The following is a 17,400-nucleotide window of genomic DNA, read 5'->3' on the forward strand; positions in this document are numbered from 1 at the left end:
ATGGAATAATACAGTATTCCTATTATTTTTAGTATTACATTCAGCCATCATTGTAAATAGAAAATTCTGATCAGTGTCTGGAATTCATAAGTGCAATTGAAATGTACCTAAATGTTTAAAGTAAAAAATATATATATTATATTATCTTAAACAACATTTCTCTTTGGAATTCTGTTTATAGTAATAAATTAGGCAGTGAGGTATGTTCTGCCAAGAAAAAGGAACAAAGGGAGTTTCTAATCAGGAAAAATAAAATTCCTGAAACGGCCAGAAAATATGGATAAAGTTAGATATGTTTGAAATAATTGCAATTTCGTAGTAAATAGCCATCTTCTAATAATATTACCCTAAAAACTATCATATGCTTATTCAAAACAGATTTTTAAAAATGTATTAGAATTGGGGTACCTGGGTGGCTGGGTTGGTTAAGAGTCTGCATTTGGCTCAGGTCATGATCTCAGGGTCCTGGTATCTAGCCCCGCATTGGGCTCCCTACTCAGCAGCGAGTCTGCTTCTCTCTCTCCCTCTGTCATCTCTTTCACTTTTGCTCTCTCAAATAAATAAACAAAATCTTTAAAAAAGAAGTATTGGAATTTTGCTATCAGCAATATTCTGGTTTTGAAATATATGTTAATCAATCACAATGAACATGTGAGTTATTTCATATGTGAACATTTTTAAAACAGTAGTTCATGTTTCAGAAATCAAATTGAGAGATAAAAATATATTAATTTAAGGGTTCAACTTGGATGACTACAAAAGCATAAAGATAGATAACAATAAAATTTTAATGAATTCTCAATTTTATTTTCAATTACGTAATTCGCTACAAGTGTAATAAAAAATATCAACTATTTGTATCAGTAAGATTCTCACAACAAATATAAAAGGAAATCTTAGTTAAAAGTAGTTTTGAGTTTATTGATATTGAGAGAGTAACAGCAAGGAACAAGTTAACCTTGGTTACAGAAGTCCATCTGCAGCAAAAAGTAGCTGATTTGTTACTGTTTGTGTCTAGGCCTGTAAAGATGCCACAACAGGAGATGAAATTGCTTTAGAATTGTAGCCAAGTTTAGGAATGAAAGGTTCAAGAGTTTTGTTTAACACACACACACACACATACCCATACACACTCCTACACACAGATTACAATACACATTTTTGATTCTAGACTTGATAAGATTTTTGACAAGAAGTGGAAATATTTGAAATCTCTCTGATACCTCCATCCTTTGTAGGATCCAACTCATGCAATGCATCCAGGACAATATTTATAGGTAATTCAAAACTATGACATAAAGGAAATTCTTTGGTCTTGACTACATGGGACTACATATGAAGTCTTGAATTAGTAGTAGCACCTAACTGGTTGGAGATTTCAGAAATAATGGGGATGTAGATTTTTTTTTTAAACTATATGATTATTCATTGTCATGAAGGTCACTACTAACGTGGTAGATTTGATTGTTTTGTGTTGGGTACTAACATTAGCCACCAGTTTTAAATTTCTCGTTTGTTTAAATTTATTTTACAAGAATCTAAATATTATAGCATTCTTTAAAAAGGCTTGTAAGTTATGCATATATGCATATTCTCTTTGCTTATAAAAGTATAAGCAGCGTTTAATGGTTTATTATCTAAAAGAAGTAATAATTTAAAATATTTATATCAAGAGAAAGAGTTTGGACTGTGAATAATCTATAAGGGCTTCAAGGTTAAAACTTTTACCTTTCCAGGAGAAGAAAAAGTTTTCAGAAAAATTCATGCCAATTTGGATATTATTTTTCCCTATACTTTATTAGAAGTTATCCATAAACTTAACATTTAATTTTAAGGATTAGCTCCCTACCAATAAATTCATCTTTGCATTTTTGGGAAAATGATTATAGTTAAAACACATTTAGAATTGCTATTTTGGTGGGCTACTTGTGTTGACGAAAAACTGATCCATGACACTTGTCAAAGAATGGTAATTTTGGACTCTATTTAGTGGGACTATCCCAATAGATAACGCAGCCAGTGCAGTAGGGTTTTGAAGTAGGGAGAGAGATTGGCTTCAACTCCAAATATAGCAAGAAAAAATAAGAATTTAGAGCCAAGGGTGGAGAGGCAGTGTTGGTCAGTTGGAATGTTGTCAAGAGGACACATCAGTAGTTATGGGAGATTCTGTTCAAATTGACCTACCAGGATTCTTTGTGAAGGTAGGCCAAGGTGATCAGATATTACCTGGCAGATGATAGGACATGAACAACCTGATTGGTTCTTGAGAGTGATGAGATATTGAGGATGGGGGATTCTGGTTAAATTGACCTCACAGGATTCTTGCTCAAATTAGACAATGCAGAAAAGGATGAGAACGCTCAAAAGTAAAGTCCAGTTGAAAAAGAGTTTAGAGGTGCGTTGGTGGAGTCTGATCAAGTAGAGAATCTTCGTCACTTTTAAATTAAGAGTCAAATATGTACAGGAATTTTACCCAAAAAGATGCACATGGAAGCACAGAACTTCAATTATACCAACCACAAAAAGGCTAATATTATCTATGATTATTTAATTTAAATATTAATTGTGAGGTCCTATGTTCAAACAGATTTTGTGTAAACTATAAACTGGGCTTTGGGAAAAAGGCTATTCAATTTCTTTTTTTCTCTGCATCTCAATCAGGGATTAGCACCATGTCGCCTGTCCCCCTAAATTAAATGCCCTGACCTTTTTCCTATGAGAGAACACATTTTGTTTATTCAAAATGTTTTGTGCCCCCTCCTCTCACCCAGTATATTGAAAATTTACACTGCACTGAGTTGCGGTGTCTGCGCAGATATCCAGAAGAATGCAAACTGCAGACTGAAATCACATCTTGATATTTAATGGGCAGTTTATGAAGGAATACCGGAGGTTTCTTTTTTCTTCAGCTTTGATTGATTGCATCTCTTTCTCATACATAACTAATAGAAATTATTTATGCCTCTTGAGTATATAACATGAGCCAAAAGTTGCACGACATCCTTATACTGTTTGCAAACTCTCTAAGTGATTCTTGCCAGGAACCAGCGCTCAAGGGGAAAGTTAATATTCCGGATACTCCAATAGCTTGATTTGATTTGATTTTCAAAGGAAGCTTTGTCAAGTCAAGGGTATAAGAAAATGTGTCTTGAAAAATTTTTTTCATATTAATTTGTATGTTGATTCTTTGTTATCTTCTCTTTAGATAAGCTGAGAGATCTTTATAAAATTTAAATATTTTAAATGAAAAATGTTACTTTTTTAGAATATTTTCTGAACATAAATATATAAGACTTTACTCTTCAAGCATGCAAATGATGTTTGCATATGAAGAAAGCCTAGATGAAATTATATTTTCTTTTCTCGGGGCTTGAAAAGGAAATCTATTACAAATTATCTCTGTGATTTGATCATGACAATGTATATCATTTCTGGAAAATATCTGAAGTGAACTAGTCTGTACTTAGTTCAAAGAGGCAAGCAAATCTTTGTGTTCTGCTTAAGCTTAAGCTGTGTATGAAATGAAACTGATATTACAACTAGAGGATATAGCAAAGTAGATTTGAATGACTGAAAAGATTTGGCGATTTTTCTATTTTGAAAGTTTTTCCATGATGCAGAGGAAAAGTTCAATATGACTGTGTGTGCTCTTGCTACCTATAGATTATATAAATTTGCTGGAAAACATCTACTGTGTTTTCAAATAATGAATGGCACCTAATTCTAAGGCACTAAGGTGAATAGTTAAGGAAGTAGTTGTTGGCAAAGGTAGCTGCTGATTTCTCCCCTCCCAGAGGTTTCTTTTGGTGTGACATTCTCTTTTAAATGGGGAGGGGGTAGAAATATTAATATTTTGAGGTAGCTTACAAGGAGAGCCAAATACAGAAACTTAACATTAAATGAAATTGGAATAGCAAAACAAAAATAAGTGTGAGGATAGAGGAGAACCAGGAATAGAGCTGAGTGCACATCATAATATGCTAGCCATGTAAGGAGAGAATAGGGCAGAGGCATGACGTTGCATTTCTCCATTTGCTTATTACCATAACAACTATCCATACTTGACTAGTATAAAGAGACCCATGAGTCTGTAACACCAGTATTTTTTCACTTCCTATTACCTTGTAAATTGATTTATTTATTAATCCATCTATCTGGGCTCATGTGGTAGAGTTACATAGTTCTTTTTCTGTGCTTCACTGCACGTTTTGGTTTGTATAACCAGAGGTTTGTGAGATCTGGTTTGTGAACCAGAGGGGCAGCTGCTCCCTCACTGGGGAAGGAAATTCAATGATTCATGATCATACACAGGAAAGAGCAAAGACTGTGTTTGTTCTCCAGGAGAGTGCACAAGATTCCACTCTCAATGATGCAGAAATTTGAATGTGAAACAGGTTCTTTTCTTGGCATTGTGCCAGACGTCTCTAGTTTTATTGAAGTCCATAAAGCAAATACCATGCAGTTTCACATACTTTATAAGGGAAGTTAAAAAAGTGATTGCATATCTTACCATGTAAAGTGGCATGTTCTTTTCAAATCCAAACAACTGGGGCACCTGGGTTGCTCTGTGGGTTAAGCCACTGCCTTTGGCTCAGGTCATGATCTCAGGATCTTGGGACCGAGCCCCACACCGGGCTCTCTGCTCAGCAGTGAGCCCGCTCCCCCCCCCCCCGCCCCTGCCTGCCTCTCTGACTGCTTGTGATCTCTCTCTTTGTCAAATAAATAAATAAAATCTTTTAAAAAATAAAAAATAAAATAAAAGATAAAATAAATCCAAACTTTAAGAACAAATATTTAGTCCATTTCTAATACATTACTTTTAAAATAGCCTTTTACTGTTTTTTAACTAACAAAATAAATGTGTGTGCATTAAAGAAAACTTAGATAATATAGCTACTCAAGAAGAAAAAGAACCAGTAGCATGTTAAAAAAATATATATATATATAAAACATGAAAAAATATAATATGTGTGTATAATTTTAACAGACATGATTTGTGATATGTAAACTTTGTAGGCAATCATATAGGGTGTACATCTTTATAACAAATGTGCTTCTCGTTTCAGCAGTCTCTTCCTCTTCTCAAATAATGATAATAACAAAATAGAGAAACTGGGAAACTGGATTGCAGTAATTAATTTTTCTAAAAAAATGTTGGTTTTTCTATTTATGGAAATTTGAAAGTGTTTTGAGGGGTAGAAAAAAAGGCTCATAATAAATAAACTAGTATGCATTGAAAACTGGTTTATATAAAATAAACATTAAGATTCAATAAAATTTATTTACTCTGAGTAACAAATTACTAACCGGAAGAAGGTATAGAAATGATGAGGAAGTGAGACTATATTGTAAAATAATAAAATGTGTAGATGCGATTAAAAAAAAAAAAGCCACACCAAGCTGTATTTCTATGGTATCCATGGAGCTCACAGTTTGGGGACATCCCTCAGATAAGACTTTGAGAACCACAGTGAGCATTGTCTAATATGTATCCCAAGTCTGCATATCTGTTCCTATATAACTAACTCCCTGAACTCCAATTGAGAGTAACAAAGGAGAGATGCCTGGCAGATTCAGTTGGAAAAGCATGCAACTTCTGATCTCAGTGTTGTGAGGTCAAGCCCTATGTTAGGTGCAAAGATTACTTTAAAAAATAAAGTCATGAGAGAGAGAGAGAGAGAGACCATTAGGAATAGATAAATTATAGACAAAGGTAAATGGATATTATCTCTTTGAATGTACTACTACTACACTACACCTCCAATTAAATTATTTTCTGCCATACCCCCTTGCCACATCTACATTCAGCAAGTATTTATGGCATACCACTCCAGGCTAGGCCGCCTTATACATATGAGGGAAGGAATGAGGATAGAAATGAGAGTTTTGTTCATGGAGTCTTAATTTGGGTCTTAATCTTTTCTTACTCAGTTAACATCTTTCTTCTTCTATGAGGTATTTCCCAAGCAGCTAATCTCTGTCCATGCTTCGAACGTACAATAAAAAATGATCAGTTGTACAATATTACAATTGTACAACTTTTACAGTTGTAAAATGTACAATATTTTAATATCATTCTTGCTCACTAGACCGTGAGTTCTTTAATAGCAAGTTTGTCAGATTAATCTTTGAATCTCCTGTGCCTCAAAGAGTATATAGTCCAAAATAAATTATTGAGAAATGCTTATATAGTCAATGGGTAAATCAATGAATAAACAATAAATGAATAGCATAGCAGAACACACTTAAATATATTCATATTCTAAAATTTGAATTTTAATGTAGTTATAATTAAGAGTTTGTGAAATTGCAAAGGTGTAACAAATCCTAAATCTGGGAAATATACATAATGATGTTAATCCACAAAACAATATATTTGTGTAAAATTTGTAAGAAATGGTTTAGAGTGCTCTCTCCAAAAAGAAAGTAATGAACTCTATAATTTGACCACCAGCTCAAAGCAAACATGCTTCAAGTTCATTCCATCATTTTCTTTCCTAAGCTAAAATTTTATCTCCTGACATCTCTAATTCTGTTGCTAAAAAATGTAAATTCCCAGTCACTCAGATTTTGTACTTCAGTGTTATCCATAATCTTTTCTTCTTTCTTCTCCCACATTCAATGCAAAGATTCAGGATACCCTCCCTACCTTCACCACTAATCAGCTGTTAGAGTTTTGACAATTGCTTAATGTCTTGGAATCCCAAGATTACCTTGTCCGTAAAACAGAGATATAACAATGCCTCCCATTCATGGACCTCATTGGGAAGTAGGGAGAAGCAACAATCATTGCTTGAAAACACTTTCTAACACAAAGATTTATGCAAATGAAAAGGGATGTGATAACAGTGTGTGGTATAACCCTTCCATGTGGAAGTGCTCGTGGTATAAGATCCTACACAGCCCCTGGTGTGGGATGCATTCCCCTCGCTGACTTTCCTTTCCTGCGTCACTCTCTCTGGGGAATGCTCTTCTCACACAGACAGGCATCTCAGATTTAAGAGGTGTGCCTAGTGTCTTCCTTGCCTCCCAATCCCCTTCACTTTGATTAAGCCACCCTCTTTCTTTTCATGGCTATTTGCCAATATTGTTCCATTTGTTCTTCATGCAACAATGTGTGGACATTGGTACCAGCCTCACATTTTCTGTTACTATTGTCTGGCTCTTTTAATATCACCATCTTCAACATCTAATGGACTGTTTTCCCTTTTGTTACTCTTGAAGTTTTTGTTTGTTTGTTTCTTTGTAAATTACCTATTTTAGATACACACTCAGATTGTCATGTACTGGGATTTTTAACAACCACTGCCTTCAGGAAAGCTGTGGCTTAGAACATCACACTATTCTAACACAACTTGTTTAATGTTGATCCCCTTCCATTCTGCATTCAGTTGCACATAAACCTGTCCTGCAAACACAGAAACACACAGACAGCTTGGTTTACATCTCCCTTTGCTTTCATGTCTGGTCCTACTTTCCTGCTTTCCACATTTTTCCAAGAATTTGCCTTCCCATTCAGCCTCCATTCCTTCCCATTGTTCTTCACCCTCTCCACTCTGTGTTCTGCTTCGATCCCAGTGGTAGAACAGTCATAGAAAATCACAAAGTGTCTTCCTATTAGAAAATCCAGTGAATATCTTTGGGTCTTCATCTTACCCATTCTCAGCATTTAAAACTCTTGGTACCTCTTTCCTTATTAAGAAACTCTGTTCTTATTAACTTCCAAGACATCATACTTCCTTTTGTTTTCCATTACTTTCAGCCTTCTCTTCTCTTTCTAGATGCTATCCATTTCTGTGGTTGCATCTCTCTGATGATGACACCAATTACTTACATCTGTCCTTGTTTTCTTTAGGACTGAGGGTTTCTATTGTCATGAATACAATTCCTTCTGACCTCTCATACAGTGTCTCAAACTTCCTCTTCCAAATCCCATAATACTTACCCAGTCTTACCTATTTGAATGGGATCATCTACTGACCAGCTGCTCAACCCCAGCTCACATCCAGTCTAACCACTTCATCCTTTCATTAAACCAACTAAATATGTCTTGAGTCTGCTGCCTTTTATCAAATGTTTTTCCACTTCTTGACTAGGAACACCTAAACTCTTTTAGTGCTAAAGTTTCCAACAGATTTTCCTGCTTCTGTTTTGAACTCTTCTAATATAGGGGTCAGTGAAGTTTTCCTCTAAAAGAACAAATCATAAATATTTTTGTTAATATTTAGCTATACAGTCTCTGTTGCAACTATGCTATCATGACATGAAACTAGTCATAGTGCATAAAAGAATGTGTACATGTGTGGTTTTTTTTGTTTTTTTTTTTTTTAAAGATTTTTATTTATTTATTTGAGAGAGAGACAGTGAGAGAGAACATGAGCGAGGAGAAGGTCAGAGAGAGAAGCAGACTCCCCGTGGAGCTGGGAGACCGAGGCGGGACTCGATCCCGGGACTCCGGGATCATGACCTGAGCCGAAGGCAGTCGTCCAACCAACTGAGCCACCCAGGCATCCCTACATGTGTGTTTTAATAAAACTTTATTTACATTACAGATGGTGAACCCTTTTCATTCTGCAGTTAGAATGAATGCTTTAAATGCAAATAATACCATGTCACTCACCTGCTGAACACCATCTTGAACAACTCCTTGCTACATTTGAAACAAAATCCAAACTTTTTTGTGACTTTCAAAGCACTACATGACTTGGCCCTTTCTTTTCTACTTTACCTGATTGATTCACATCCTCTTCAATCATCATTCTCACTTAAGTTTCTTAAGAATGGGCAACATTCAGGTCCATTTATATAATTGCAAGGCCCAGTGAAAAACCAAAAGGCCCTTATTCAAAACTTATTAAGAATTGAAAAATGCAACAGCATTAAACCGAGAGTGGACTCTTATCATGGGGTCAGGTACAATTACACAAGTTGCACACCCATGAATCCTGCATTTCCACTTTAGAGTCTTTGACTCTGCTTTTTTGAACCTTGAACTATACCCTCTATTGCTTCACCCCTACCCTCCACTACTCCTCTTTAAAGTTTTAATTAAAAAACAGCAAAATAGCAACTTCTCAGACAGGGCTTTTTTTTTTTTTTTTTTTTAAAGATTGTATTTACTTATTTGAGAGAGATAAGAAGTGATCATGAGTGGGGTGAAGGGCAGTGTGAGAGAGAGGGAGAAGATATTTTTTGTTTTATTTGAATGGCTAAACTTATTACAAAATTTAAAAAAATAGATATTTAGAAAATATATTCAGGTCCATTATTTCTCTTCTCTCCAGCATGAGTTTATACATATTTTTTGCTTATTAAATAATTAGTAATATGTGCTATGCACACCAGGTCCATGAAAAGTCTTTGGTGTTTTGCTATAAACATTTGTGAGCTGAGATTTTATGGTCTTTGTTTAAGATTTTATTTCTTCATTTGAGAGAAGAAGCACAAACAGGGCGAGTGGGAGGCAGAGGGAAAAGCAGGTTCCCCACTGAGCAGGGAGTCTGATGAGGGGATACATCCTAGGACCCTGGGATCATGACCTGAGCCAAATGCAGATGCTTAACTGACTGAGGCCTCTAGGCACACTTTTTGTTTGTTTTTAAATATTTTCTTTATTTTCGAGAGAGAAGAGATCACACATGCTTGTGAGCAGGGGAGGGGCAGAGGGAGGGTGAGAAAAATCTTAATCAGACTACTGGCTGAGGTTAGACCCTGACGAGGCTCTACCTTAGGACCCCAAGATCATGACCTGAGCCAAAACCAAGATTCAGCTGCTCAACTGACTGAGCCACCCAGGCACCCCCTATTATTGTTCTAACATAGAATTTAGCATTTTGGTATTTCGTGAAAAACTGAAATTGTTAGGGAAAGAGCACATTCAGATTTTTTGTAGCCTTATGGATTTTTAAAAAGTATAGATCATCCAGATTAATTCTACTTGAATTTATTATCACCAAAACCAATTCCATTAAACCTCAATGAAGAGTTGAGTTGCCATTTTGCCTGATTTGCACTATTGAATTAGATCAGCTACTAACCACTATTTTTAGACAATCCTAAATATAGAAATTTGTTATTTTGTAAATGAGAGGGATATGCTTTCTCCAAATGCTTTATTCAAACACAAGCTCATAAGTGATTTTGCTACTGATTTACTTATTGCTTTTGAAATATTTATACCTACATTTTCCTTTGTTTTGGAAATTGACATATGAGAGAGAGAATTATTTCTGGAGTTTGAGAACAGCTGGGTTTGAATTCTGGTTCTGCTACTTACTAGCTGTCACCATGGCCAGATAATCTAGCACCTGTACATGTTAGGGGTTTTTGTTTGTTTGTTTGTTCTTATGTGGAGTAGTCCAAGTGCATTTCTGTGTAGCTGAGAGGAAGATTCTAGGAAACAAATAAGATGATATACATATAATCTCTTGGCATATATAAGCAATATTGCTATTGATGATAGCATCATGCCTAATGATTTTGTAAGACTCTAGAAACGTGGCTGAAAAATTTTATTTCTTTTGTTTCAATGTGATATTCTCATTCTGTAAGTTTTTTTTTTTTAATTCTGAGTTTTTATTCCTTTTTATTATTTTTTTCTTTATTGCTTTTTGCATTCTGTCCATGATGTATCCCTTGTCATTTTCTGTACCGGCAGTTTGGAAATATCCCAGAGTATATCATTACATAGGTTCAAGCAGACTTTGATGATAGCTATTTTGTTGGATGAGGTCTATTCCATTGATTTGTTACATGTTGCATAGGAATAGATACCTAGAGACACATATTTGTTAACTTACTGATATAGCTTGCAGTTGCAGGTGGTGGTTTATGCAATTTAACATCATTTTCAACTCTCTGGTTGAGAATATTTCAAAGCATTTCCTTGATATGAGTGAGTTCTATACATTTTATTCCCTTATGTTTAACTTTTTACAACCTGGTTGGGTTTCACTTAATAGAAGTGTTCAGATAAGTCTACTTTGTTGACAACTTTTAACTCCATTTAGATTTCGTACAGTATTGCTCTGTTTTTATTAAGTATCTGGTAGGCAATTTCTGTTATATAATGTACTTGAAATGAATTCCTAATTCCCAAACTATGTTTCTTTTTTTTTCTGTTAAACAAACAAAAAGCATAGAATAATAACTGAAGACTCATACTCCTTTCTGTATTTCCACATTAGCACCTTAAGATATATTAGCAAGAGGATTCTCTGTTGAACTCTTTAAAGATTAATTTTGTTATTTATTTATTTTTAAGTTGTTTTGTTTTTATTTTTAAGATTTTATTTATTTGACAGAAATCACAAGTAGCCAGAGAGGCAGGCATAGACTCTCTCTGTCCCTGTTAGGAAAGCAGGCTCCCTGCTGAGCAGAGCCCCATGTGGTGCTCCGTCCCAGGACCCTGGGATCATGACCTGAGCCGAAGGCAGAGACTCTAACCCACTGAGCCACCCAGGCGCACCATATAAATTGTGTTATTTATATAAATATAACATTTGCCCAGAAAAGAAATGAAAGGTGTTCTTATCATCTTCTCATTTGTCACTTAATAGTAAATAATCTGTATTCTTTGACCGTGTAGCTACTACCCTATATATTTATTCAAGAAGGTTAGCAAGGATTCACATGGCGATTCATGCACAAGGATGTTTTCTGAAATATTATTTATAATAGAGACAAATTGGAGATAAATTAATAGCCGATATTGGGGAAAGAAATAAATCATGGAACAGTCACAGACCTTAATGTGATATTGCCATTAAAATGTGAATTCACTGGTACATGTTTAGAATAGAGTATAAAAGCTATAAGGATATAAAATTATGTATTAATTATGATTCAAGTATGGAAAAATAGAGTGTACATGAGAGACTGACTAGCCATAAAACAAAATACTAGGAACAGATATCATCAGAGATGATGATTTTATATTTGCTTCTTACTTACTTTTTTTCCTTTTTTCTCAATATCTATAATAAATATGTGAGAGTTTACAGCAGAAAAATCATCAGTAGTTAAAGTACAATATATAGTCAGGATACTTTTTTCTTGTATGTTATGATACTTTTAATTTCAAGAACTTAAAATTCTTACATCTCAGTTATAATTAGGTTAGGTGCTATTATTCTGCATTTTTATTATACTCCCTTATTAGACATATATTACAGAGAAGCAGGATGCACTGAAACCAAAAGAGTAGACAATTTGATAGAGAGAAGTAACTAAGAGAAGTAACTATAGAGAAGTATTTGGTATAGAGAAGTAACTAAGCAAATCACCATGACATTTCTCAGAGGCACACACTGCTGTCCAAAATGCTTGGGATATCCCATGACATAGAATAAGTAGCAGATTTAAGCCTCTTGCTACTCAAATTGGAATTGTTTTACCATTGCCTTCTAAATGCAGTTGTAGATAGAGTACATTGACTGTACTTTAGCCATCTTTGACAAAATGTACACTTAGAATAACTGTAATAGTGATAGGTAGCATTGGGGATATGGAAAGTTGCATGTTTGTTTATTCCTTCATTCTTCTAAGAAATGTGTACTGATAATCCTCTGCTCTATGTTGCTGACCAGAAGAGCAGAGTCCTTATTTCTTCTGACTATACTGGACCTTGTCATTATTTTAATAACCTATCAAAATATTCGTCCTTGCTGTTTTGTTCTCCTCCTTGTCCAAATGTAATTTTATTGAGTATTGTCATAATTTTATTTGTAAAGCAAGTAAGATAAAGTGAATAGCCATGTTTATTTCATTTATAATTTTTTAACTCTTTTTAAATCTTTTTCTTTTAAGATATTTTAAGCAACGGCTACATGTGACCAAGAAAACATGATCTTTATAGACAGCCAACTATTTTTATCCCATTTTCATTTATTTATTTAAATTTTATTTATTGAGAACCTGTTATATGTCTCACACTATCATTGAGTGGTATGTGAAACAGTGACTATTTCTATTCTAATGCATCTTTATAGTCTAGTGGGGGAATGGAGGTTCGTGTGTTAGTGAAGTTTTTCTGTGCTATATTTATTTCCCTTTGGATAATAACCTTTAAAGGTTTTGCATACATGTTAAATAAAATTGTTACTTTCTGGGTCAAAATAAAAAAATAATGATTAGAAAAGAATTCTTATGACTCAGGTTTGTCTGGTGGTATTCCAGACAATGTTTTATGATAACAAAACATTAAATACTAGCTAAAATATGAAATATGAAAGCTTAATAATTGAGTGCTGAGTAAGCAGAGACATGAAAAGTATCATTTTAAACATAAGACAAAAGATTATAAGGAAGCCATAATCCCCACTATAGTGAATATTCTGGGTCAAAGATTGCATGTATGTCATACCTAACAATGTTGGAAAGTACTGTTAAACATTACCTGTAAAAATCCTTTGTATTTGGTGTGGGAAGGGTACATCCAATTAGTATCTCAACAGAAAAGCCGACTATATTATTCTGATAACTGCTCCAAGGAAATCAAGAGATCTAAATGTCCTTAGAATAGTAGAACTCTCTTTTTCTGGCTTTGTACAATTTCCTATGCATAATTAAGAGATTGATCAATTATATGTCAATTATATATTAATGAAGCCAGAGAGAAGAGAGATTTAGCAAAGCCTCTCAAGGTTATCTCTTCTGAAAAAAAAATACATATACAGTTTATTATATTTTCATATTTAAATCCTTTATAATTAATCTAAGTCCAGCAAGAAGAAAAAAAAATATATATATATCTTGTGCCAAGTATATCAAAGAATCCAATATTTTGAATATCAGAAGTAATAAATAAACATGAATATTTTCTTATTTCTTCTTTCTCTTTTAAGAACTCATAGTCACGGGCGCCTGGGTGGCTCAGTGGGTTAAGCCGCTGCCTTCGGCTCAGGTCATGATCTCAGTATCCTGGGATCAAGTCCCGCATCGGGATCTCTGCTCAGCAGGGAGCCTGCTTCCCTCTCTCTCTCTCTCTGCCTGCCTATCTGTCTACTGTGAACTCTCTCTGTCAAATAAATAAATAAAATCTTTAAAAAAAAAAAAAAAAGAACTCATAGTCACTAATTGCTTAAGAAATAGGAAGATAAGACTTACTGAAAATGCTGTAAGGTTGCACAGTCTGATTTCTTTCTTTTTTTTTTTTTAAGATTTTATTTACTTATTTGACAGAGAAAGACATCACAAGTAAACAGAGAGGCAGGCAGAGAGAGAGGAGGAAGCAGGTTCTGCGCTGTGCAGAGAACCTGATGTGGGGCTCCATCCCAGGACCCTGAGATCATGACCCGAGCGGAAGGCAGAGGCTTAACCCACTGCACCACCCAGGCACCCTGCACAATCTGATTTCTGATGGAAAATCATATATGTGCTTTACTGTTTGGACTACTGATTTGACTGTTCAAAATATTGGTAAGTTTAGTTCAGAGCCAACCACTGCTTTGATGATTGAATTATCTTTCCAGTCAGTGATCCTAAAAATCAGTTTCCTACCTAGACGAAAGGTATATACATCCCTGGTTAAGTAATCATTTTACAAACAGTAATTACCCAAGTGGTAACCCTTGTAGTTCCTTAACACTTAATGTCCTATATGAGTGTCCAAAAGCAGTGTAAATATCTGACTTTAATAAAATAATAGTTACTCTTCCCAGCATAAAGAACTACTGAAATTTGAGGAATTGAAAATCATCCTAATCCTTGAGGAACATTCAAGCTTGCCGGAAAAATAAGAAAAAACTTAGATGAATAAGACACTAAATTGCCTATGACCAAGAAATACCATATAATAACATTATCAAGTATAGAAATAGAAAATAGAAAATTCAGATTAGTAAGGGGATTTTGTTGAAAAACTAAGGCAGTAAGTTCTAAATGGCATTTAGGACATGGGTTTTTAAAAAGGAGGCAAGGAACCATCTCCTGACTTCTTAGTGACTTGATACTGACCTTCTGTTTTCACATTAAGGGCCTTCTTGCTTGAGATTCAGACTTGTTTTTTGATGTTGCCGTGGTGCTAATTAGAAATTTTCAAGCAAAGAGCCGACACTATTCTATCTGAGATAGCCATTCTATACTGGCATCTTTTAATAATATTTCCATGAGATTTTTCTAATAGTTTAAGAAAAATCAGAGTGATTTTACCTTAAATTTTAACCTTAATGTTATTCAGCATATTATGATTTGTACATGTTTTCTGAATTTCTGGGCCATTTACTGATCTACATTAGCTAAAAATATAATTTGTAACACTGCTTCATTTTTATGTTGCCTATTGTTCTGTTTAGCTTTCCTCTTGAGTACATTCCAGCTTCCTAGCTGGGAGCACCTTCATCACTGCAAGCTGTATCCATCTCTCTGCCTTCCATGTTCTTAACACAGTATATTGTATCTAGCAGCCATTCAGTAGATGTATTGGACTTCTGCAACTTAGTCTGTGATTTTACAAATTTTCTTTCTAGCTTTCAGTACTTTAATAAAAGACTTGTCAAATATATTGTAATTTTGAAGATAATTCCTCATTTTGTTTTTTTTGTTTTGTTTTGTTTTCATCTCTGGCCCTCCAGTTTCAGATGCTTATGATTTTCTAAGGGAAACAATTATGTCATTGTACTCTTATTCGTTTTTAAGATACTAGCTAGAAAATAATAAATTTTATTTTATTTTTTTTTCAAGAATTTATTTATTTATTTGACACAGAGAGAGAGAGCATAAGCAGGGAGAGTGGCAGGCAGAGGGTGAAGCAGGTGACCAGCAGAGCAGGGGGCCTGATACAGGGCTTGATCCCAGGACCCGAAGATCATGACCTGAGCTGAAGGCAGATGCTTAACTGACTGAGCCACCCAGGGGTTCCAAGAAAATAATAAATTTTAAAATGATTGATGAATTGTTGTGACATACCCCTAATCCCAATTGCATACATTACATGCAAAATGTACTATAAACTGTGAATAAATTTGCATGCACTAATTTATTTTGTGCTTCAAGTTATTGACCAATCCATATAACAAATGTTTTGAAAATCATTTTTATTACAAGTTAACCAGTTTTAACAGGCCGCCTCCATTCAACCAGCAGTTGTATTTATTACGATACCTTGCCACCTAAACATTTTTCATATGTCAAATTTGTTGTTTCAAACAAACATTTTTAGCCACTCCATGTCTGTATATTTTGAGAGATGACAGTGAAGTTTTTGCAGCATTTGTCTCTTAGTTGAAAAACAACACAGTTATTTGAATATATAATTGCAATTTTCACATTGCCCTCAATATATATTTTATGAAAGAATATGAAAATGGAAGAATTATATTACAGACATAAGTAATAAAAACCAATTTCCTCTTACTTACTAAAATAGAACAAAGATGGAAATAATTAAGCCTGCCAAGGATGACATATTTTTAGGCTTCACTGGATACTTACTGAACTTACACAAATGACAGGTATTTTTAACTTTGAAGAAAAATGAGAAAAAATTAAAGGCCATACATAAAATTCTAATAACATATCAATAGAGATTATGTTCAAAAATTGATATATCAACTGGGAGAGAGAGTTTCAATAATTGGGAAACAGAATCCCAGAGAATTAAATCTAATATTCAACTTTTACACATTAGCCTTGCACAATATTAAGAAGATATTGTGGCATGAAGCAAATGAAAATTCCATGAAGTTAATTTTAGAAGCTGAAATGAATTATATTTTTAAAATGTACAATTTTCTTTTCTCTTTTTCATTTTACCCTTGCAAATTTCATGACCAGATATTATAGAAATCTGTTTTATGAAATGTATAAAAATTCTTTTTTTTTTTTTTTAAAGATTTTGATTTATTTATTTGAGAGAGAGTAAGCACAAGAGCGCACAAGCGGGGAAGTGGCAGGCAGAGGGAGAGGGAGAAGCAGGCTCCCTGCTTGGAGCTTGGATCTTGGACCTTGGATCATAACTGGAGCCTAAGGCAGATGCTTAGCAACTGAGCTACCCAGGTGCCCCAAAATAGGTACAATTTCTAAGAAAAAAACTCTTTTGATTGATTAATAAATAGTATATACTGTCATGTAAATGTACAGAGCTAACAGAAGTGAATATTTTTTCTCCCAGAAATAAGGGTGTGTAGTAAATACTTTGATAGGATTTAGTGCCTGGAAGAGAAAACTCTTTCTCATTTTGCTTTTTATCTTGAGCCATGTTTTTTCAAGTTGGGGTGTGTGTTTGTGTATGTGCATGCGTATGTGTGTGTGTATGTTTTGGTTTTTTTGGGTTTTGGTTATTTTAGCACTTCAACTTCAACTTAAAACCATTGACAGCCCAATATACACTTTTAATATGTAAGCAGCTTTATCATTGTCCCATCCAGTCTAGTAAATAACTGCATCCTAGTCTCCCAAGTT

At 34.3% G+C, this 17,400-nt stretch overlaps 1 protein-coding gene across 5 annotated transcripts in view; it reads left to right on the top strand.

The window, feature by feature from the left end:
- Window positions 1-17,400, top strand: part of NAALADL2 (N-acetylated alpha-linked acidic dipeptidase like 2) — a 1,340,010-nt gene that overhangs the window by 716,560 nt on the left and 606,050 nt on the right. The gene's annotated exons all lie outside the window — the stretch shown is intronic.

This window comes from Mustela putorius, unplaced genomic scaffold (assembly GCF_011764305.1).
Source record: "Mustela putorius furo isolate JIRA1106 unplaced genomic scaffold, ASM1176430v1.1 tig00003834_pilon_pilon_pilon, whole genome shotgun sequence".
Taxonomy (NCBI): domain Eukaryota; kingdom Metazoa; phylum Chordata; class Mammalia; order Carnivora; family Mustelidae; genus Mustela; species Mustela putorius.